The sequence below is a fragment of the Leucopleurus acutus genome (genome assembly GCF_964270905.1).
Source record: "Leucopleurus acutus genome assembly, chromosome: 3".
NCBI classification, from domain to species: Eukaryota; Metazoa; Chordata; class Mammalia; order Artiodactyla; family Delphinidae; genus Leucopleurus; species Leucopleurus acutus.
Window position 1 is genome coordinate 55,845,980 of NC_139145.1, and position 23,197 is coordinate 55,869,176.

The window sequence follows — 23,197 nt, forward strand, 5'->3', positions numbered from 1 at the left end:
CCTTATGCATCTCTTTTCATTTGGCTGTTTCTGAGTTGTATCCTTTATGATAAAAATGGCAAGTGTAAGTTAAATGTTTTTCTGAGTTCTGTGAGCCATTCTAGTGAATTATCAAATCTTAGGGGGGTCATGGGAACCTTCAAATTTGTAGGCAGCCAAGCAGAATGCAGGTAGCCTGGGGACTCTATTTGTGGCCGAAGTCTAAAGGAGTCTTGTGGACTAAGCCCTTAACCTGTGGGGTTTGTGCTAATTCTGAGTAGTGTCAGAATTAAATTGAATTGTAGGACTACAATGTACCTATATAACTAGCTGTAAATGAATAAACATACTCCTCAATATCCTTGCCAGCCAATACCGAGTGAGGTAATTTGCAACTTAACATTTTTCTAAAGTGAAATTTAGGGAAATAGGCTACGTATCTTTTGATCATTGTGCTGAGTGTGAGGAAACACAAGGAGAAATTTCCATTTCAGTTTCCACATCTATAAAATGAGCATCATATTGGTACCTACGTCATGAGGTTGATGTAGCATTAAATACAATACTACAAGTAAGGTGCTCAGTACCGTGTCTGGCGCAAGAAGCACTCAGTAAACAATAATGATAACTACCATTTGTTGAGCACTTACTATATGCCAAACACTCTCGGAACTTTACAAACAGATTGAAGGGCGTATGACAATCTTATGAAGTAGATATTGTTATACCTATTAAACAATAAATGCTAATTAAAGGTTAGATGACCTGATAATTTCTTCTTATACAATCAACAATCAGTTAATAGACAGTTGTTGGGCACAATGCTTATTGGATGTGGGTTCTGGACACCCTGCGATGTAATCTCAGCTTTCCTACTTAGCAGCAGGCGACCTTGGGCAAATAACTTAATGTCACTGAGCCTCAATTGTCTTTTCTGGAAAATGGGGCTAATATTCATAGCTAATAGGGTTGTTGTGAGGCTAATTTGACAATATAAATGAAGCACGTTTGGCCTGTAAGGAGTTGGTAATACCCCAGTTCAAAACATGCTGTTTGTTTTGAATCCCCGGCCACTCCACTTACTAGCTGGGTGACCTTGGGTAAGTCACTTAACCTCTCAGGCCTGGCCATGGTGAAGATTGAAGAGCTTAAAGTACATAAAGTGCTTATTTGGTAAGTGTTCAATACATAAATAAGCGTGTTTATAGACATGAGTTTTTACAATTGACAGGGTCAAGCAGGAAACAGTATCAGACTGAGATCACAGGCAGGAAAGTCTCTAAGGGTTTTAAGGAGGCAGAGGCTGGGTGCTGAGCAAGTCTAAGTTGAGCCTCAAATTCAGTTCAATGCAACATTTAGTATGGCAGGCTCCGTACTGGGTTCCAGGAATTTACACATGAATATGGGCAGTCCCAGCTGTCTGGGGGAGCAGTCTGTCTGGTGGGATAGATGGGTTAGGAAGCATCAAACTATGAAAATGTCCTGGGTATTACACTAGAGAAAGGCAAACGAAAAGGAGAAGCCAAGTAAGAAAGATGGGAGCAGTGGCCTGTGCCTGAGGGAATGACATGAGGCTCAGAGGAAGCAAAGGAGAAAACTGGGTAAAGATGCTGGTTATCGACCTGCCAAGACACCATGCTGTCTTGAAAGAACCCAGAGGCCTGCAGACATGAAAGATGACACTGTGAAAAGTTTGAGGGTTCTTTGGAAGGGGCTTTGATCAGATCACTGATATCATGTTCTTCCCTTTTGTCAACTGTAACTGCAGTGTCCCAGGTATTCCTTGTTTTCTGACATTTAACTGAGCTAGGGTTGTCTGAATTCCAAGCTGAGAACTTCCAGCTCTGTTCTGTACTTCTGTATTAGGTAAGACTTTTTTTGGCAAATGGCAGAACCCTACTCAAACTGCATTAAGCAAAAAAGGGAATTTATTGTCCCACTTAATTGGAAATCCGAGGATGTTTCTTGTTTAAGGGAGATATAGGGCCTCCAACTAGACAACCACATGCTCACCCTCCCTCCTCATTGTTCGGTTCAGCTTTTCTCCCTGTTGGCTTTGTTCTCAAGCAGTCTCCCCTCTGAAGAGAGTTACTTTTTTGCCAGTAGTTCCTGCAGAAGTTGCCAGGGTATTTTCATTGCCTTGGCTTGGGCACATGACCATTGACTGGGGGGGTGGAGTGTTCTGACTGGTCATGTCTGGCCGGGCATAGCCTGAAAGCCATTGGGTAAGATCCATGATACTCAAACTGAATGAACTGAGAGTTGCGAAGAGGTGGTTCCACAAAAAAACGATGAGCCAAGAAAAACTTTTATCCACTACAGTGCTTTCTAAAGGAAGAAGGAAATAGGGAGAAGAAGGTAAGGAGATAGAAGGGGAAAGGGGTTATTTCTGCAAAACCAGTATTTCCAGATCAATCGACTCAGTCGTGGATCTGCAGTCGCTCTCGTTATGGATTGAACTCTTTTGACTTTTAAAGCTATTTCATTCCCCGTTTTTTAGAATTCCAAGCCTTTTATTACATTCTTATATTGCCTCTTGTTCTTGATTTCCATAGACAGTTTTATAGTGATACAATGAAAAAATACTTTGGAGAAAAATATTTTAGGAAGAGGTTTCCTCTGTACCTGGAATAGCAGAGGCTGTGTGTGATTCGGACTCTTCAGTGTACTGCTTTTGGTTCTTAAAGCTGCACCAATTTGGAACTCTTGGGATATTTCTACTGAACGGTAACAGCAGTGGATTATTCAGATGTTGAGCACTGGGGTCTCTGACCTGGACTTTGATCTCTCTCTCTCTCTCTCTCTCTCTCTCTCTCTCTCTCTGTGTCTCTCTGTCTCTCTGTCTCTCTGTCTCTCTGTCTCTCTCTCTGTCTCTCTCTCTGCCACTGAATACAGATGTGACAGTATGTTTACCTAGAAGCAAAGATCGTTCTCTTAACCAGACCCAAAGATCCTGGGACACATGGACTTTTTGTCCAGAATATTTGGACGTGTTTTCAGTTTTTCTCCATGTGCCCAACCTTTTCTCCTTTTCATTTTACTTGTGAACAGTTGACTTTGATTTTTCAACCAGCTCACTTGTTCCAAAGAAGGGTGCTAGGCACCATGGAAAGCCTTAAAAGTAGAACTGTACAGCACAGCTTAACCTTTTTTTTCCCCACTTACCCTTCCATTGTAATTGTTATTTAAAATAGCTTCAACCCCAAGACTGGAACCCCTTAGCTGTCACCATAGCTGCCTCCACTCTCCTTGCATGTTTGATGGTATGAATTTAATGTGCCATCAGTTCCCAAAGCCCTGTTTTCCTGCCCATTCAAGACCTCTCCCCCACTATCCTGAACCTCAAAGAGTTCATATTTAGTAATTGAAGGAGCTAAGAACCTTCCCATGTGAATCTACAAAGGGAGAGATCTACGGCGCCAAAGCCTCAAAGCCATAGGCTTAACCAGTAGGGCTGCCCCCAGAAATCTCACTTGGATGTAAGGTAACCTCTATAAATGATGCAGCTCCTTTCCACTTATAGGGAAGACTTCTGGTGTCTGTCCTGTGGTCACACATGGCCCTGGCTGACTTACGCATGTGAATTCATTTCCTCTGTGAGCACTGTGTTGAATAAGCACTGTAGGCGGTTGTGGCCAAAATGTATTTCTCCTGAATTTCATTACTGCAGTTCTTCACTCAGAAAAGTGGTTGCAGGCAAAGAGAAGCTGAACTGAAGTAACAACTCCAGGACAAACCCCACCAGACAGTGTTTTGACAGCTTAAGAGCTGCCACGGAGTCCGTCATGTGGTCAGGCTTCTCATGGGTTGTCTAGATGCCTGGCCATCCAAGCTGCCATTTTTCACTGATTCATGGTCAATTCTGAAGGTCTTTATTTATAACCCAAAGAAACTTTCACACACACACACACACACACACACACACACACACACACACCCACCCCAGAAAGAAGAGGGAAACCTTTCAAGGAATTTTTATAAATAATGTTCCTTAATGGACATGGCGCTTCCCACAGTTCCCCAGGCTCTGTCTAAATGGATTAATATTTTCACCTGGTCATCAAATTTCCTACATAAAGAGAGGAGAGCTCAAACATCTTATTTGAGAAAGACCCTGCAGCTGTGCAAATACAGTTTGCCTGAACATTAATCCATCTGTCAGGTGAGATTTCCTTCTTCAAATAGCAAGAATTCCAAGTGCGGTGGATTAGTGTCTAAGCTAGAAGAGTTCTCAGCTATGCAAAAGCTGAGTTATCGTGAAATCCATTCAGGATCCTCTGGGTATTCGGATTCTGAGTTTTCATGGGAACCAATGGACATTCCTCTCTGTCACTTGGCCCAAGAGTTTCAGCATCGTATTGAATTCTGACCCACTCCGTGAAGGGTCCCTTAATGATTCTATGCATCTTTCATTTATTCAAAAACATCAGGTGCATGTTGTGTGCCAGCCACAGTGCTGAGAGCTAAGGAAACAAAGATGAAGAATACCTCCCTTCAAGGAACTTGCAGTTTAAATGAAAGACGGGTATTACAACACAGTGTGATAGTGCTTTGCAAGTCAAGATAAAGTAATACCCCAAAATGGGAGTGGGATCAACTTTGAACAGGGAGGTGTGTTTCAGGAAGGCTTCTCAGAAGAGAAGATACCTGAGCCTGGGATTTGAGGAACAAGTAGGAATGGTGAGGGTCAGGAATTCTAGACAGAGGGACCACCATGTGCGAAGTCATTGAGATATAAAAGAAGTGTGAAAAGGGAGCTCCAAGTGGCTGGAGAGGACCTAGTACAGGGAGCACAGGGCAAGCTTGATAGGAGGCAAAACATGTAGGGCCTCTGAATCATTCATTCGTAAGTGTGGAGCCATTAAAGGCTTTCCATCAGAGAGGTGATTTGAGCAGGTCTGTATTTCCGAAAATTTGCTTTTGGCTCTAGCATGACGGATGGCAAGTCACATTATACTTATTTTCTGTGTCAAATAATTAGTAATTTATATAGCTTCTCTTCTTTATTAATTTATCCTAGAGATGGCATGTATACACTACAGTTTCCCCTCTTCCTGAAGCCATGAGAGATATTGCTAATCAGTTTTAATATCTTTCTCGCTAAATTCAGATGCAGACTAAACCTCTTCTCTCAACCCTAATATTCAAGCGTTCATTATCAACTACCTGGAGTTGGCATCAAATTGAGTCTTGTTCTCCACCCCTGGCCTGTTGCTTGCAGGGCCTCATTGCTCTGTATGCCATTTGATATCTGTCTTCCTCTTACACTTGCCCTATCCTCAGCATAAGGCAGCTCATTCCAGAGCAGCCCCTCTCCTCCTTTATCCCTTTCTCTCTCTCTTTATCTCTGTCTCTTTCTCTTTATCTCTATCTCTTTATCCCTTTCTCTCTTTCTCTCTCTTAGCATAACTAGCTGCCTCTAGTTCTTTGCTTTCTCTGGCCTGAGGGTCCTGAGTCCATTCTGTTTCCTAAATCCAGAAGCTATAATTGAGTTGTTAGGTGAGTTTGACTTACGGCTGCTCGCAGTGCCTATAGCTTCCTAAACGCTTCTGAGAGGAGCCTCATTATAGGTAACGTCAGCTCTCTTTCTGTGCCAATTATAATTTATCCCAATCTTTACAGGAGCATGTTTACCCTTTTTGTTCTCAGGATAATAAAGCAAATCAAACTGTCTTCTTTAGTTCTTTCTGTTGGCTTCCCCAGATGAATTCCTATGTAGTATACTATGGCTGCCATCATAAAAGGCCATCTTTCAAGGTTAGGTTTACCTTGCAATTCTGCTGTGACCATGCAGGGGAAAGAAAGAAGAGGAAATAAAAGAAATATACTAGGAAACTGGTAGGTTGCCGACCTTTGTCAAGATCTGAATTTTAAGTCAGCAAGCTATTATTTGAGTTTCAGGCTCTGAAATGACCTTAGATATGTCACTTCTTTCCTCTCTCTGCCTTCGTTCCCTTATCAATAAAATGAAGACATAGGGCTTCCCTGGTGGCGCAGTGGTTGAGAGTCCGCCTGCCGATGCAGGGGACGCGGGTTCGTGCCCCGGTCCGGGAAGATCCCACATGCCGCGGAGCGGCTGGGCCCATGAGCCATGGCCGCTGAGCCTGCGCGTCTGGAGCACAGGCTCTGCAACGGGAAAGGCCACAACAGTGAGAGGCCCGCGTACCGCACAAAAAAAAAAAAAAAAAATGAAGACATAGGACGAATTCTCGTTTTGTCCAAAATTTTCTTTAGTTCCATGCATGGAGTTTCCTGAGAAATGGTATTCCTGTATGGAATAGAACACTAAAATTGATAGGCAGGCAGAGGAATAAGAGCTAGTAACAAATGTTGGGAAGGAATGACCAGGAAGGTAGGAGAGAAATGAGAAAAGTATAAGGTCATGAAAAACAAGAAAAGAGAGGGTCTTGAGAAAGATGAATGAGCCATGTCCAATGTTCTTTAGATGTCAAATAATATAAGGACTGAAAAGAAATGAATATTTGACTTTAGTGACCAATAAGTAGTCTGAAGAGTGATTAGACGTGAGAGTAGAGAAAGGTATAGAGAGAAACACCCCAAAATATTATTATCGGCTCCCTTGGTGGCGGGAAGAGAGTACTAGAAAAGAAGGCAGTAGAGAATATTAAGTTTTTTTAAAAAAATTATTTACTACTTGACCCTATATTAGTTTTGTAATTTTTAAAAGTCCAGATCAAAGAATGAATGAGAAATGAAAAAGTAAAGACAGCAATTATAAGCTCTACTTCCAAGAAGTTTGTCTAGTGAGTATAAACGTTTGACACAAGATTTTTGTGGTCAAACAAAAGGAGCCAAAGTGAAAAAAATCTTTTCATTATTCACATTTGACTCAAATTTTACCATTCCACAACCGTAGCTCTCCTCCAGAAGTCTTTTCACTGACGAAAGAAGAAAGAGCAGGGTGAAAAGAGAAAATAGCACCTGATATATAATAAACTCCTTCCATTGACGAAAGTCATTCTGGAGGCTGCATTTGTACTACTTCCAGATTTCTCCACGCCAAAGTGTCATTGCAGGTGTGGGATTTGGAGCTCTAATCTAAGTTGGTTTTGTATTATCGTGCAGCCCCTACATGTAATCTTAATGAAGGACACCTCCAAAGAGCGTGGTACAGAGGTAAGCCCGGAGCCTCTCCTTAGCCACTCTTTCTAACTGCCCTCTATAGCTTCAAGAAGCTTTAAAGCTTTAACTCTGAATGAGCTGGGATCTCACACTTGGGACCAATATTGGGCATCATCCATAAACCTAACTGGGGAAAGAAGATGTAAAGATAAGCAGAAAGAAACTACTATCTTAAGCCATGTTTTAAAAAGGTTTTTTGCATAGTTAAAAAAAAAACAGTTGGCATTTTGTCAATATCCTAAGACTACTGGGAAAACACGTTTTACTGTATAAGTGTATTTGGAGGAAAAAAAGGAGAAAAAACAAATAGAAAAACCTTTTGAGCTCAGGAATGAAAGACAGTATTGCAAACTTGGCAACTACTGGAGCTTTGAAAAGAATGAGACAAAGACAAAGGTGTGGGGAGGTGGTGGGAGGAAAGCTCAGTCACTTAGCAGTGGAATTTTCTCATATTCTTTTAGTGAAATGCTTGAAAAATTTTTTTCTAAAATTTTATTCTGTATAACATGAGGTAAAATGCCCTTTCTGGTCACAACAGTGCATCACATCATCTAAAATACCTCTTTCCCATAGAAAACTTTCCTCCAATCATCAAGGCCACACATGCTTTGGCTGAAATTTCTAGCTTTCAAAGTGAGGACACATTGAAGCAACAACCGGGGGCTTCCCTGGTGGCGCAGTGGTTAAGAATCCGCCTGCCAGTGCAGGGGACAAGGGTTCGAGTTCACTGAACACACTATTTGCTCAAGTCATCGATGACCCCCTAACTGCCAAATATGATGGACATTTCTCAGTCCTTATTAGTATCTCTATGACCTTAGACTCCAATCATAATTCCCTCTTGAAAGACTGCCCTTCTTTGGATTCTGCACCATCAAAACCCTGTTTTGACTCTTTTCCCTCTGACAGCTCGTAGTTCCTATGTAGACTTCTCTTCTTTCAAGCCCATTGCAGCCCCTTGACTTCTTTCTCTGTGTGCCCTCTCTCTGGCTGGTCTCATCATCCATTCCAATGGCTCCAGACATAGATGTTCCTACCTACTGTTCATATCCACTGGAATGTCTCATAGACTGTTTAGACCCAATATGACCAAACTGAACTCTAATTGAAGAAGCTTCTCTTCCAGAATTGCTTCCATATCTCATTGAATGGCACCGTTGTTCCCCAAGTTCCCCTGTCCAGCAACTTGAAAATCACCCTTGAAAACTTTCGCTTCAACTTCTTCTATCCTAATTCTTCCTTCTTAACAGATAGATGTCCATTCAACCCAGCTGCCTCTACCTGCTAAACAGAACTCCAATCCAATCACTTTTCTCCACCCCTTTTACCACTATCACAGTTCTCTGTTTCCAGTCTTGCTCCTGGCTAATTCATCACACTGCAACCCATAGTGTAACTTTAAAAGCCCTTTAAAATGTTTCACTTTGTCCAAATATCTATTCAACAATCACATGATGTAGTAGTTCTCCCTGTTCTGGGATTCTCTAAGCTCTCTATAGCTTTTCTCTCTACTTTTTTTGCCTATGACTGGTCCTTGGGGTCCCTTTTTTCAGGGCACCTCCTGTTCACTGTAGGAAGTCAAATCAGGGTGGCGAGAGATGTCTCCCTACTCACCTCCACGTGTTCCCTCTGCCATGACTCTCCCACATTTATGGTCATTATTTAATTCTCATCTCCTCTGCTAGAGTATAAGCTCAGAAAGGACAAGAAAACTATTTAACTTGTTTTCCACAGTATCTTCTGGGACGGGAACAGCATTCTGTTCATTGAAGCTGCTCAGTTTGTTTAATACTGGGTAAACGAATGAATAAATGAATGCCCTAAAATCTGTTTGCTAATGCAACAGTGGCTTTTGGTCCTAGTCATTCTGCTACTAAAATAAAATAATAGAAATATTTTCTCATTTTCAGGGAGAACTGAAGTCCAGAATTATCTTAAGCTCAAAAAAACGTGCCATAAGGTTTCCATACCTGCTACTAGTCATGTGTATACCACACTGTACAAAAGCCTTTGAGATCTGAAACAAGTTTGAACGTCCCAGCTTGAGCTACATTTCACACTCTTCTTCTCTGTCCTGAATATCTTATCTCTCTGCTTAGACTCACCCCCACCCCCTAACCCTCACATATATTGGTACATTACTCTGCTCCACACAAAGGCACCCAGCCAGGGGGCCAGTGAGAGGGAAATCGGTCTCAAGCCCAAGGTCTGGCAGAAGGTTGCTGAGAACCCAGAGGAAGGGATGCATTTTTCTAATTTGTGTTCTCAGAAGGAGTACATTTTTGCGGTTTGCACAAAGGCTACCCAAAGTGCTAACAGATGGCAATGTGCCAGCTTGCCCCTAATTTCTTGAACTCCCACTGCAAAGCTCACCTTGATTCATGGAAATAGCCAAAAACAGTGATCTCTGAACTGGCTTTTCTATTCCAGTTTCTAATTCAGATAGTCCAAAATATTGATCTAGTTCACCACTAAGAAGCTCACTGTTTGTGTGTGTGTTTTTTTTAACATCTTTATTGGAGTATAATTGCTTTACAATGGTGTGTTAGTTTCTGCTGTATCACAAAGTGAATCAGTTATACATATACATATATCCCCATATCCCCTCCCTCTTGCATCTCCCTCCCACACTCCCTATCCCACCCCTCTAGGTGGTCACAAAGCACCGAGCTGATCTCCCTGTGCTACGCGGCTGCTTCCCACTAGCTATCTATTTAACATTTGGTAGTGTATATATGTCCATGCCACTCTCTCACTTCGTCCCAGCGTACCCTTCCCCCTCCCCGTGTCCTCAAGTCTATTCTCTACGTCTGCGTCTTTATTCCTGTCCTGCCCCTACGTTCTTCAGAATCACTTTTTTTTTTTAGATTCCATATATATGTGTTAGAATACAGTATTTGTATTTCTCTTTGTGACTTACTTCACTCTGTATGACTTACTCTAGCTCCGTGCACCTCACTACAAATAACTCAGTTTCGTTTCATTTTATGGCCGACTAATATTCCATTGTATATATGTTCCACATCTTCTTTATCCATTCATCTGTCGATGGACACTTAGGTTGCTTCCATGTCCTGGCTATTGTAAATAGTGCTGCAATGAACATTGTGGTACATGACTATTTTTGAATTACGGTTTTTTCGGGGTATATGCCCAGTAGTGGGATTGCTGGGTCATATGGTAGTTCTATTTGTAGTTTTTTAAGGAACCTCTATACTGTTCTCCATAGTGGCTGTATCAATTTACATTCCCACCAACAGTGAGAGGACTCCCTTTTCTGCACACCCATTCCGGCATTTATTGTTTGTAGACTTTTTGATGATGGCCATTCTGACCGATGTGAGGTGGTACCTCATTTTCGTTTTGATTTGCATTTCTCAAGTGATTAGTGATGTTGAGCATCCTTTCATGTGTTTGTTGGCAGTCTGTATATCTTCTTTGGAGAAATGTCTATTTAGGGCTTCTGCCCATTTTTGGATTAGGTTGTTTGTTTTGTTGATACTAAGCTGCATGTGCTGCTTGTAAATTTTGGAGATTATCCTTTGTCAGTTGCTTCATTTGCAAATATTTTCTCCCATTCTGAGGGTTGTCTTTTTGTCTTGTTTATGGTTTCCTTTGCTGTGCAAAAGCTTTGAAGTTTCATTAGGTCCCATTTGTTTATTTTTGTTTTTATTTCCATTTCTCTAGGAGGTGGGTCAAAAAGGATCTTGCTGTGATTTATGTCATAGAGTGTTCTGCCTGTGTTTTCCTCTAAGAGTTTTGTAGCCTCTGGCCTTGCATTTAGCTCTTTAATCCATTTTGAGTTTATTTTTGTGTATGGTGTGAGGGAGTGCTCTAATTTCATTCTTTTACATGTAGCTGTCTAGTTTTCCCAGCACCACTTATTGAAGAGGCTGTCTTTTCTCCATTGTATGGTCTTGCCTCCTTTGTCATAAATTAGGTGCCCATATGTACGTGGGTTTATCTCTGGGCTTTCTATCCTGTTCCATTAATCTAATTTCTGTTTTTGTACCAGTAGCATACTGTCTTGATTACTGTAGCTTTTTACTGTAGTTTGAAGTCAGGGAGCCTGATTCCTCCAGCTCTGTTTTTCTTTCTCAAGATTGCTTTGGCTATTTGGTGTCTTTTGTGTTTCCATGCAAACTGTGAAATTTTTTATTCTAGTGCTGTGAAAAATGCCATTGGTAGTTTGATAGGGATTGCATTGAATCTGTAGATTGCTTTGGTAGTATAGTCATTTTCACAATGTTGATTCTTCCTATCCAAGAACATGATATAACTCTCCTTCTGTTTGTATTGTCTTTCATTTCTTTCATCAGTGTCTTACAATGTTCTGCATACAGGTCTTTTGTCTCCTTAGGTAGGTTTATTCCTAGGTGTTTTATTCTTTTTGGTGCAGTGGTAAATGGGAGTGTTTCCTTAATTTCTCTCTCAGATATTTCATCATTAGTGTATAGGAATGCAAGAGATTTCTGTGCATTAATATTGTGTCCTGCTACTTTACCAAATTCTTTGATTAGCTCTAGTAGTTTTCTGGTAGCATCTTTTGGATTCTCTATGTGTAGTATCATGTCATCTGCATACAGTGACAGTTTTACTTCTTCTTTTCCAATGGGAATCCTTTTATTTCTTTTTCTTTCTGATTGCTGTGGCTAAAACTTCCAAAACTATGTCGAATAATAGTGGTGAGAGTGGGCAACCTTTTCTTGTTCCTGACCTTAGAGGAAATGGTTTCAGTTTTTCACCATTGAGAATGATGTTGGCTGTGGGTTTCTCATATATGGATTTTATTATATTGAGGTAGTTTCCCTCTCTGCCCACTTTCGGGAGAGTTTTTATCATAAATGGGTGTTGAATTTTGTCGAAAGCTTTTTCTGCATCTATTGAGATTATCATATGGTTTTTACCCTTCAATTTGTTAATATGGTGTATCACATTGATTGATTTGCATATATTGAAGAATCCTTACATTCCTGGGATAAATCCCACTTGACCATGGTGTATGATCCTTTTAATGTGCTGTTGGATTCTGTTTGCTAGTATTTTGTTGAGGATTTTTGCATCTGTGTTCATCACTGATATTGGCCTGTAGTTTTCTTTTTTTGTGACATCTTTGTCTGGTTTTGGTATCCAGGTGATGGTGGCCTCATAGAATGAGTTTGGGAGTGTTCCTCCCTCTGCTATATTTTGGAAGAGTTTGAGAAGGATGGGTGTGAGCTCTTCTCTAAATGTTTGGTAGAATTCGCCTGTGAAGCCATCTGCTCACCAACAAACTTTTGTTTGTTGGAAAGTTTTTAAATCACAGTTTCAATTTCAGTGCTTATGATTAATCTGTTTTTATCTTCTATTTCTTCCTGGTTCAGTCTCGGAAGGTTGTGTTTTTTTAAGAATTTGTCCATTTCTTCCAGGTTGTCCATTTTATTGGCATGGAGTTGCTTGTAGTAATCGCTCATGATCCTTTGTATTTCTGCAGTGTCAGTTGTTACTTTTCCTTTTTATTTCTAATTCTATTGATTTGAGTCTTTTCCCTTTTTCTCTTAATGAGTCTGGCTAATGGTTTATCAATTTTGTTTATCTTCTCAAAGAACCAGCTTTTAGGTTTATTGATCTTTGCTATCGTTTTCTTCATTTCTTTTTCATTTGTTTCTGATCTGATCTTTATGATTTCTTTCCTTCTGCTAACTTTGGGGTTTTTTTTTTGTTGTTGTTGTTCTTTCTCTAATTGCTTTAGGTGTAAGGTTATTTGAGATTTTTCTTGAGGTAGGATTGTATTGCTATAAACTTCCCTCTTAGAACTGCTTTTATGCATTCCATTGGTTTTGGGTCATCTTGTTTTCATTGTCATTTGTTTCTAGGTATTTTTTGATTTCCTCTTTGATTTCTGCAGTGATCTCTTGGTTATTTAGTAGTGTATTGTTTAGCCTCCATGTGTTTGTATATTTTACAGTTTTTTTTCCTGTAATTGATATCTAGTCTTATAGCCTGTGGTGGAAAAAGATACTTGATATGATTTCAGTTTTCTTAAATTTACCAAGGCTTGATTTGTGACCCAAGATATGATCTACCCTGGAGAATGTTCCATGAGCACTTGAGAAGAAAGTGTATCCTGTTGTTTTTGGATGGAATGTCCTATAAATATCAGTTAAGTCCATCTTGTTTAATGTGTCATTTAAAGCTTGTGTTTCCTTATTTATTTTCATTTTGGATGATCTGTCCATTGGTGAAAGTGTGGTGTTAAATCCCCTACTATGATTTTGTTACTGTCAATTTCCCCTTTTATGGCTGTTAGCATTTGCCTTATGTATTGAGGTGCTCCTATGTTGGGTGTATAAATATTTACAATTGTTATATCTTCTTCTTGGATTGATCCCTTGATCATTATGTAGTGTCTTTCTTTGTCTCTTGTAATAGTCTTTATTTTAAAGTCTATTCTGTCTTATATGAGAATTGCTACTCCAGTTTTCTTTTGATTTCCACTTGCATAGAATATTTTTCCATCCCCTCACTTTCAGTCTGTACATGTCCTAGGTCTGAATTGGGTCTCTTGTTGACAGCATATATATGGGTCTTTTTTTGTATCCATTCAGCCAGTCTATGTCTTTTGGCTCAAGTATTTAATCCATTTACATTTAAGGTAATTACTGATATGTATGTTCCTATTACCATTTTCTTAATTGTTTTGGGTTTGTCATTGTATGTCTTTTCCTTCTCTTGTGTTTTCTGCCTAGAGAAAAGTTCCTTTAGCATTTGTTGTAAGGCTGGTTTGGTGGTGCTGAGTTCTCTTAGCTTTTGCTTGTCTGTAAAGGTTTTAATTTCTTGGTCGAATCTGAATGAGATCCTTGCTGGGTAGAGTAATCTTGGTTGTAGGTTTTTCCCTTTCATCACTTTAAATATGTCCTGCCAGTTCCTTCTGGCTTGCAAAGGTTCTGCCGAAAGATCAGCTGTTAACATTATGGGGTTCCCTTGTATGTTATTTGTTGCTTTTCCCTTGCTGCTTTTAATATTTTTTCTTTGTGTTTAATTTTTGATTGTTTGATCAATATGTGTCTTGTCATGTTGTTTCTCCTTCGATTTATCCTGTATGGGACTCTGCGCTTCCTGGACTTGACTATTTCCTTTCCCATATTATGGAAGTTTTCAATTATACTCTCTTCAAATATTTTCTCAGTCCCTTTCTTTTTCTCTTCTTCTTCTGGGACCCCTATGATTCGAATGTTATCGTGTTTAATGTTGTCCCAGAGGTCTCTGAGACTCTCCTCAATTCTTTTCATTCTTTTTTCTTTATTCTGCTCTGCAGTAGTTATTTCCACTATTTTATCTTCCAGGTCACTTATCCGTTCTTCTGCCTCAGTTATTCTGCTGCTCATTCCTTCTAGAGAATTTTTAATTTCATTTATTGTGTTGTTCATCAGTGTTTGTTTGCTCTTTAGTTCTTCTAGATCCTTGTTAAAACTTTTTTGTATTTTCTCCATTCTATTTCCAAGGTTTGGGATCATCTTTACTCTAATTATTCTGAATTCTTTTTCAGGTAGACTGCCTATTTCCTCTTCATTTGTTAGGTCTGGTGGGTTTTTACCTTGCTCCTTCATCTTCTGTGTGTTTCTCTGTCTTCTCATTTTGCTTAACTTACTGTGTTTGGGGTCTCCTTTTCACAGCCTGCACATTCATAGTTCCCATTGTTTTTGGTGTATGCCCCCAGTGGGTAAGGTTGGTTCAGTAGGTTGCGTAGGCTTCCTGGTGGAGGAGACTGGTGCCTGTGTTGTGGTTGATGAAGCTGGATCTTGTCTTTCTGGTGGCAGGACCACATATGGTCATGTGTTTTGACATGTCTGTGAACTTAGTATGATTTTAGGCAGCTTCTCTGCTAATGGGTGGGTTTGTGTTCCTGTCTTGCTAGTTGTTTGGCATGGGGTGTCCAGTACTGGAGCTTGCTGGTCATTGAGTGGAGCTAGGTCTTAGCACTGAGATGGAGATCTCTGGGAGAGCTCCCGCTGATTGATATTACGAGGGGCTGGGAGGTCTCTGGTGGACCAATGTCCTAAACTCAGCTCTCCCACCTCGGAGGCTCAGGCCTGACATCTGGCTGGAGTACCAAGACGCTGTCAGCCACAGGGCTGGGTCAACCTGGAGAAGATGGACTGAAGCCAGGAGAAACCTAGAGGATGGGAGACCTGTCAGAAGGCTTGTTTGATGGAATCCAAGGCAAATGATGGTGACATTCTGTATCTAGGCTCCACTTGCAAAGGGGAAAGGGGTGCCTCGGGAAACCAAGTGCTCTCTTCCACGACGATGGCTCATAAGGGCACGGATTCAAATCCTCACTCTTTCAACACATTTAAATCAGTCCCAGTTAAGTGTTTTGTGTAAGGGTTAAAGTGTTATTTTCTCAGCATTGTTTTCCAGTGATAGTTTTACCAAGGAAACCATTTCTGCTTTAGCAAAGGCAGCGAACAATTTGTCTTTTGGTTTGTGGGTTCACCTACATGACCAATTTGTGCCATTCCAGGGGTGGGATGAAGGGAGCAGTAATAACCTCAGCACTAGGGATTTAGCTCAGTGACCCAGCAAGTTGGGAATGTGCCCAGGCTTCTTTAAGGAATCATCCAACCGTGACTGTTTTATTCAATTCTCTAAATGCAGTGCAAATCATGCAGTTATTTTTCTTGATTCTAAAGATCTTTGGTTTTCATCTTTAATTGTTTAAATGCGCTTTCTAAATTGTTCTTTTGGGGATATTAATATGCATTGCTTGGGGTGAAATAGAAGTACATGTTGGATTTGAGAAACGCTAAATCAAACACAGTTGAACAGGTTTCTCTCCAGTAGGATTTATTGAAGATTTTATTTTCAAAAATAAATTATGAATCTCTAGGGATTGGAGTCTGTAATGTGAAATGTTTTCAAACATAATTGGCCAAGAAGCCACCTTCAAAGTGCAACTCTTCAAGGACTGATGTTCCACAGAATCCACTCTGGAAAACGTTGGCCAAAGTGTTGCCTTCCAGAATTGCTTCTGCAACATTCCCTCCAAGTTTGTGGAGAACCAACACACAGGTCATAAGATTTCTTTTCAATCACCATAATGTGGAATCTTACCAAATGACATTTTGAAAGTTTAATTTCTTTAAAATCTAGTAATTAGATCTCCCTATGTGATGGACAGAGACACTTAATTTTGTGGGTTCAGGCATGTTAGAATTTAAAATCTAGCTAGATCTAGGAAGATTATGAGAAAAAACCATTGGATTTGGAGTTAAATTCCAGACTCAGGTAGGACATTTTCTTTTTTTTAATAAATTTATTTATTTATTTTTGGCTGCATTGGGTCTTCATTGCTGCATGCAGGCTTTCTGTAGTTGTGGTGAGCGGGGGCTATTCTTCGCTGTGGTGTGCAGGCTTCTCATTGTGGTGGCTTCTCTTGTTGCGGAGCACGGGCTCTAGGTGCACAGGCTTCAGTATTTTTGGCATGTGGGCTCAGTAGTTGTGGCTCGTGGGCTCTAGAACGCAGGCTCAGTAGTTGTGGCACATGGGCTTAGTTGCTCTGCGGCATGTGGGATCTTCCTGGTCCAGAGTTCGAACCCATGTTCCCTGCATTGGCAGGCGGTTTCTTAACCACTGCACCCCCAGGGAAGTCCCTGTTTGTTTTCAATTCTAGGGTTTTGTTTAGTTTTGCCCTAAAATTCTCTATTTTGACTTTACAAAATTCTCTATAATTGCCTTTCCTTTTCCCTCTCCTAATTTTAGGAAACCTAATTTTAGTATCTCTGTCGGACTTCCAATCCTTGGTTTTCAAACTTTGATATATATTAGAATCACAGGTAGGCATAGAGTGTAGAGGGAGGTGGGGGACAGTAGTTGGGGAGGGTGGTTGAGAGTTTCTGATGCCTAGTCTGATCCCAGGCCAATTACATCGGAACCCCAGGGATTGGGGATTTCAATTTAGTCTATACACACTGTGAGGTTAGTTTTATGTGTCAACTTGTCTGGGCCACGATATTCAGTTTTTGGTCAAACACTAGTGTAGTTGTTGTGAAGGTGGTTTTTAGATGTGAGTAACGTGTAAATCAGTAGACTTTAAGTAAAGCAGCTTACTCACCATAATGTGAGTGGGCCTTATTCAATCAGTTGGAGGCCTTTAAAAAAAAAAGGCTGAGGTCCCTCAAGGAAGAAGGGATTCTGCCTCCAGACTGCAGTGGCAATAGCAGCTCTTCCCTGACTCTCCAACCTGCTGGCCTGCAGAATTCAGACAGCCCCCATAATCGTATGAGCCAATTCCTTAAAACCAAGCTCTTTATATATATAGATAGATAGATAGATATAGATAGAGAGATACATACATATAGACACACCATACACACACACACACACACACACACACACACCTATACTCATATACTCTCTATCTGTACGTATGTATATATATGTACATCCTATCGGTCCTGTTTCTCTGAAGAACCCTAAGTAATACAGTCTCATTATCAAGCTTCTTAACTACTTTTACCAGGACTACAGCCTCCCTAATCTTCAGCTGCATCTGTCTTCCTCGTTATAACTTATGAGTAGAATAACTATTTTTACAAAGTAACATACTGAATTCAAGCAATAGAATCCTTTATATTCAAGCATGGAGAATAATACATCTTTACTTGACCAAATTAGTTTCTTAATTGGCCTTGCTCTTGTAGCTAAATGTATCATGTTAATCTTGAACATTTTTAATAAGTAGATTTATATTAGAGACCAAGTGTTAAAATTGTTTAAACTTGAAAGGCCCAGTTCACAATGAAATGAAACAGATTCTGGTGGATGTCACTGAGCTGCCAATAAGGATTAATTGTAACTCAAATGTTCTTTATTATTCGTTAATTATGTAATTGTTATTCATCCAGGCTTCTTGATTTTCCATGTTAAAGAATCATGCTTCTCTTTCACCCAAGCCTTTCTGTTTAGTTAACTAATTAATTAAGGATGGGGATGTTCTGCATTTATTAGCATCCTAATGGGAGATTGATTCCCTGTAGCCCAAACATCTACATATGTTCAATTTTTGAGCTCAGCTTTCTCTCCTTTTAAGTGATTATCATTTTAATTGCAGATACTAGGAATTAAAAAACATGCCCTTAAACATCCAGTCCAGTCCAGATCATTAAAACTGTCCCTTGTAGACAAATGCAAATGTTGGTACAAGCACTAGAAAGGAATCACACATAACCAGAGCAAGGTATAAATCATCACTAGCGAAGGATACCTGTGGTCTTTTCCATTCCTGTCCTTGAGGTCTGAGGGCCAGCAACTTTGTAGGAGCATCCACTGGCCTAAGGGTCATTCAAATCTAATTCTTTTTCTTTTCCCAACAGGCTTGGAAGCCAAAACCATAAACATTTATTGAGTTGAACTGTATCAAATATTAAAAATTAGGACATTGTCCCAGAGCCAAAGACATATCATCCATGTTTTAAAGAACCTCGGGAACGTGGGCTACAGGGTCTTGCATTATATTCAGTTAACCACAGCATGTCACATACTGGTAAAAGAGGGTTCTCTGGTTCCTGGTTGGGGGAAAACCATTTTAATCAGTTGCGTAGGTGGATAGAAGAATGCTTAGTTGCTAGTTATGCGTTAAAGCCTACCTTTTTTAAAATTTATTGAAGTATAGTTGATTTACAATGGTGTGTAAATTTCTGCTGTTCAGCAAAGTGATTCAGTTTTATATATATATATATACACACACACATATATATATATATATATATATATATATATATATATACACACATTCTTTTTCATATTCTTTTCTAATATGGTTTATCCCAGGATACTGAATATAGTTCCCTATGCTGTACAGTAGGACCTTGTTGTTTATCTATTCTATATATAATAGTTTGCACTTGCTAATCCCAAACTCCTAATCCATCCCTTCCCCACCTACCCCCATCCTTGGCAACCACAAGTCTGTTCTTTATGTCTGTGAGTCTGTTTCTGTTTCGTAGATAAGTTCATTTGTGTCGTATTTTAGATTCCACATATAAGTGATATCATATGGTATTTGTCTTTCTCTTTCTGACTTCAGTTAGTATGATAATCTCTAGGTCCATCCATGTTGCTGCAAATGGCATGATTTCATTCATTTTTATGAAAGCCTACCTTTCATTGTGGGAAAGTGTAGAACCAGCTACAAAACTTGCGGGACCCAGTGCAAAATGAATTGTGGACATGCATATTGCACTTATCTCCTCTGCTCACCATAACACTCCATTGTCTCCTTGACCTTCACTTACAAAACACAAATTCGAAGATTAAGTTATTAAGAATTTCAAAACTGACAGCAGAGTTTTAAACCAAGTGGTTCCTTCTTAGTGTGGGACCCTGTGCAACAGACAAGTCCTGTTGCATGATGTTGGCCCTGAACAAGGATGAAACTGTTCACTCCTTTAGGCGGGGTGGGGGAGGGGGAGCTTTGATGTTAACCTTTTTTGGTACTGAGCTGGGTTTCTTTGCAAATAATCCTTTTCCTTTAAATTCAAAGATGCCAGAAACATTATTTAGATAAACTGGCTCTACATTCTCAGGTGTTAGTAAGTTAACTCTGATGACTTTGGCTTACACATATGACTTTGACTTACCACAAAGGATCATATCCTACAAAGAGGCAAATTTACCACTAGGACTTTAGGGGCCATGGCTGGAAGTGAAGCAGCAGAGTTTAGGAGTTAAGAACGTGAGCTCTAGAACCATACAAAGCTACATTCAAACCAAAACGTTTTCATTTCTTTTTTTTTTTAATTTTTATTTTATATTGGACTATAGTTGATTTACAATGTTTTGTTAGTTTCAGGTGTACAGCAAAGTGATTCAGTTATACATATATCTATTCTTTTTCAAATTCTTTTCCCATTTAGGTTATTACAGACTATTGAGTAGAGTTCCCTATGCTATACAGTAGGTCCTTGCTGGTTATCTGTTTTAAATATAGAGTGTGTATATGTCAATCCCAAACTCCCAATTTATCCCTCCGCCACCCACCTTTCCCCTTTGGTTATCATAAATTTGTTTTCTGTGTCTGTAAGTCTGTTTCTGTTTTGTAAATAAGTTCATTTATACCATTTTTTTTTAGATGCCACGTATAAGTGATATCATATGATATTTGTCTGTCTCTGTCTGACTTACTTCACTTAATATGAAAATCTCCATGTCTATCCATGTTGCTGCAAATGGCATTATTTCATTCCTTTTAATGGTTGAGTAATATTCCATTGTATATACGACCACATCTTCTTTAACCATGCATCTGTTGATGGACATTAGGTTGCTTCCATGTCTTGGCTATTGTAAACAGCACTGCAATGAACATTGAGGTGCATGTATCCTTTCGAACCATGGTTTTCTCTGGGTATATGCCCAGGGGTGGTATTGCTAGATCATATGGTAGCTCTATTTTTAGTTTTTTAAAGAACCTCCATACTATTTTCCATAGTGGCTCTACCAATTCACATTCCCACCAACAGTGTAGGAGGGATCCCTTTTCTCCACACCCTCTCCAGCATTTATTGTTTGTAGACTTTTTGGTGATGGCCATTCTGACTGGTGTGAGGTGATGCCTCATTGTAGTTTTGATTTGCATTTCTCTGATAATTAGTGATGCTGAGCATCTTTGCGTGTGCCTCTTGGCCATCTGCGTGTCTTCTTTGGAGAAATGTCTGTTTAGATCTTCTGCCCATTTTTTGATTGGGTTGTTTGTTTTTTTGATATTGAGTCTCATGAGCTGTTTGTAAATTTTCGGGATTAATCCCTTGTCAGTCCCATCATTTACAAGTATCTTCTCCCATTCTGTGGGTTGTCTTTTCATTTTGTTTCCTTTGCTGTGCAAAAGCTTTTCATTTTCCCGCAGTGCTGACCCCAGCTAGACAATCTAGACATGGAGCTAGACTCCATGCCTGGATTTGCACATGCATGTACACAAAAAGTTCACTAAGACTTTTGTGTGTGTAGCCAAAGTTATGAAGGCAGGAAGTGAACTATGTTGATGTTATAGAACTATAAGCAGTTGCTCTTAAAATATTCTTCATTTTCACCAGTTTGGACTCCAACCTGCCTCCATCTCAGGAGAAAAGACAAATATCCTCCCCTGTGTTTTTCTTACTCAGATTAATCGAGGCTTCCCTTGGTTTCACTCTCTCTTTCCAGTCTACATGCAACCCTGTAGATACACCCACATTTTTCTGAATGGAGACCCCAAGCTCTATGTTGTGCTTATTTTCAAATTTGAGGATTTTCTTTAAACATTCATTATATATCAGTCTCTGTCCTAAGAGCTTGACATAATACTTAATCCTCACAACAACCTTGCTAGGTATTATTATTGCCATTTGACAACGAGTTATCTGAGGCACAACGAGATTAAGTAATTTGCATAGCTAGTAATAGTAGATTTGGATTTCAAGTGTAGATCTATTGGACTTGGGCTTTTAAGAATTGCTAAGTCAATACAGTGCTCATGGGTAACTTCTTGTTTGGGGGTGTGTTCACTCACATCCTCATCCATCATAGCATCCCCTCTCTTCATTGTCCTTCCTGCCTGTATAATTTCACTGCTGCAGTTTTATAACCAGGATACATACCAAAGAGTCATAAAAAAGGGAAGAAACAAAGGGAGAAATGAAACCAAATTAATACTTAAGAATCTTAGTGTATGAGTTAGCAGGAAAATAAATTCAGAATGTGGGATTTTATATATATTTGAGAATGTTTTAGTTTATTTTAGTAAATTTATTTGAAAATCATCTACATATTTAAAGGCCAGTAAAAAGGATAAGAAGGGAAATATGTGAAACCACAGAAGAAGGAGAATGGCTTGATTTCTTTCCTTGGTTTCTGGAGATGTGTAACAGGGAGTGAGACCAAAACCTCAAATCCTGTGTCTCCTGAGCATTTTGATTTCACATAAAATAGCTGTTGTATCTCAAGGAACATTGTTGCTCCATGATTTAATGAGATATGTGCATATACTAAGATATCCTTTGGATTTAGGATATCTTCTCAAAGAGCTTAGACTCAGCATTCTAGAAGAAGCAGATTAACAAGTATAACACTGTTTTAGCTTGCAAATTTCCCCTCCTTGACTTGATTTTCCCCACCATTCATTTATCCATTCAACTGTGCCAGGCACTATTCTAGGCTATGGGGCTACAAGTCAAGTGATATGTTTGTTCTTATTGTGTATATTTTCTACTGCAGGGTGACAGCAATAATACTCAAATTCCCAGTGACACAAGAAATAGTGTTATAAAGAAAATGGAACAAGATTAGGGTTAAAGAGTGCCTGGGGGTTACTTTAAGCTGTGGTCAAAAATGGCCCCTCTGAGGAAAAGACTTTTAAGCAGAGACCTAAAGGATAAGACAGGTCCTGGATCTGGGGTCTTTGGTGGACAGGAAACAGCACGCTCTGAGGGCTGAAGGAGGTAGCACTGATAGTTCTGTTTTTCCTACATATAATTTCTCTCCAGAAACCTCTTGTGATGTCATCAGACCTGGGAGTGCCTCTGAAGTTCGGGGGCCTTGTAAAGTACATGGCTTTACAACTATCCGTCTCTTCCCATTGCTCTCATTAGGTTTTCAAATGGGCCAATGGGCCAAAGATTAAATTATGATAACAATAAAGAAAATGTGGTAATGAATGTTAAAAAGTTATCACAGAACTGACTTTTCCTTCTCCTTCTGTTAATGCTGCGATTAGAAAATTTCTGTGATTAGACAATTTTGAGTGTACCAGCAACAAAGAGAGGCTTCACTTCCCACATGTATATGTGAAACCAGCATGCCAGGTGAATACACACATGCGCACACATGTGCCAAATAATAAGGTTTCCATTCCATTAAAATGTAATGTAAGGTTTGGATGTTTAGCTCTCTTCCCCACTGGCCCTCATTTCTATCTCATTCTTGCCCTGTCTCTTTATAGCATTGTATAAATTAAGGACTAGGGCTCTTGGAAGCAAACAAGGATGAGATTGATGGGTGGGAGAGTAAGTAGGATTGTTTTGGAAAAAAATTGATGAGGGTCAATTATAGTGCATCC

General features: G+C 39.7%; 1 protein-coding gene across 2 annotated transcripts in view; it reads left to right on the forward strand.

Annotated features, from left to right (window-relative positions):
- The first annotated feature begins 2,233 nt into the window (after nt 1-2,233).
- NR3C1 (nuclear receptor subfamily 3 group C member 1) overlaps nt 2,234-23,197 on the forward strand; it is a 609,329-nt gene continuing 588,365 nt past the window's right edge. For both annotated transcript variants that reach the window (XM_082835987.1, XM_082835994.1), the window contains exon 1: nt 2,234-2,337. The gene's annotated coding sequence lies outside the window, so the exon portion shown is untranslated. The remainder of the gene's footprint in view (nt 2,338-23,197) is intronic.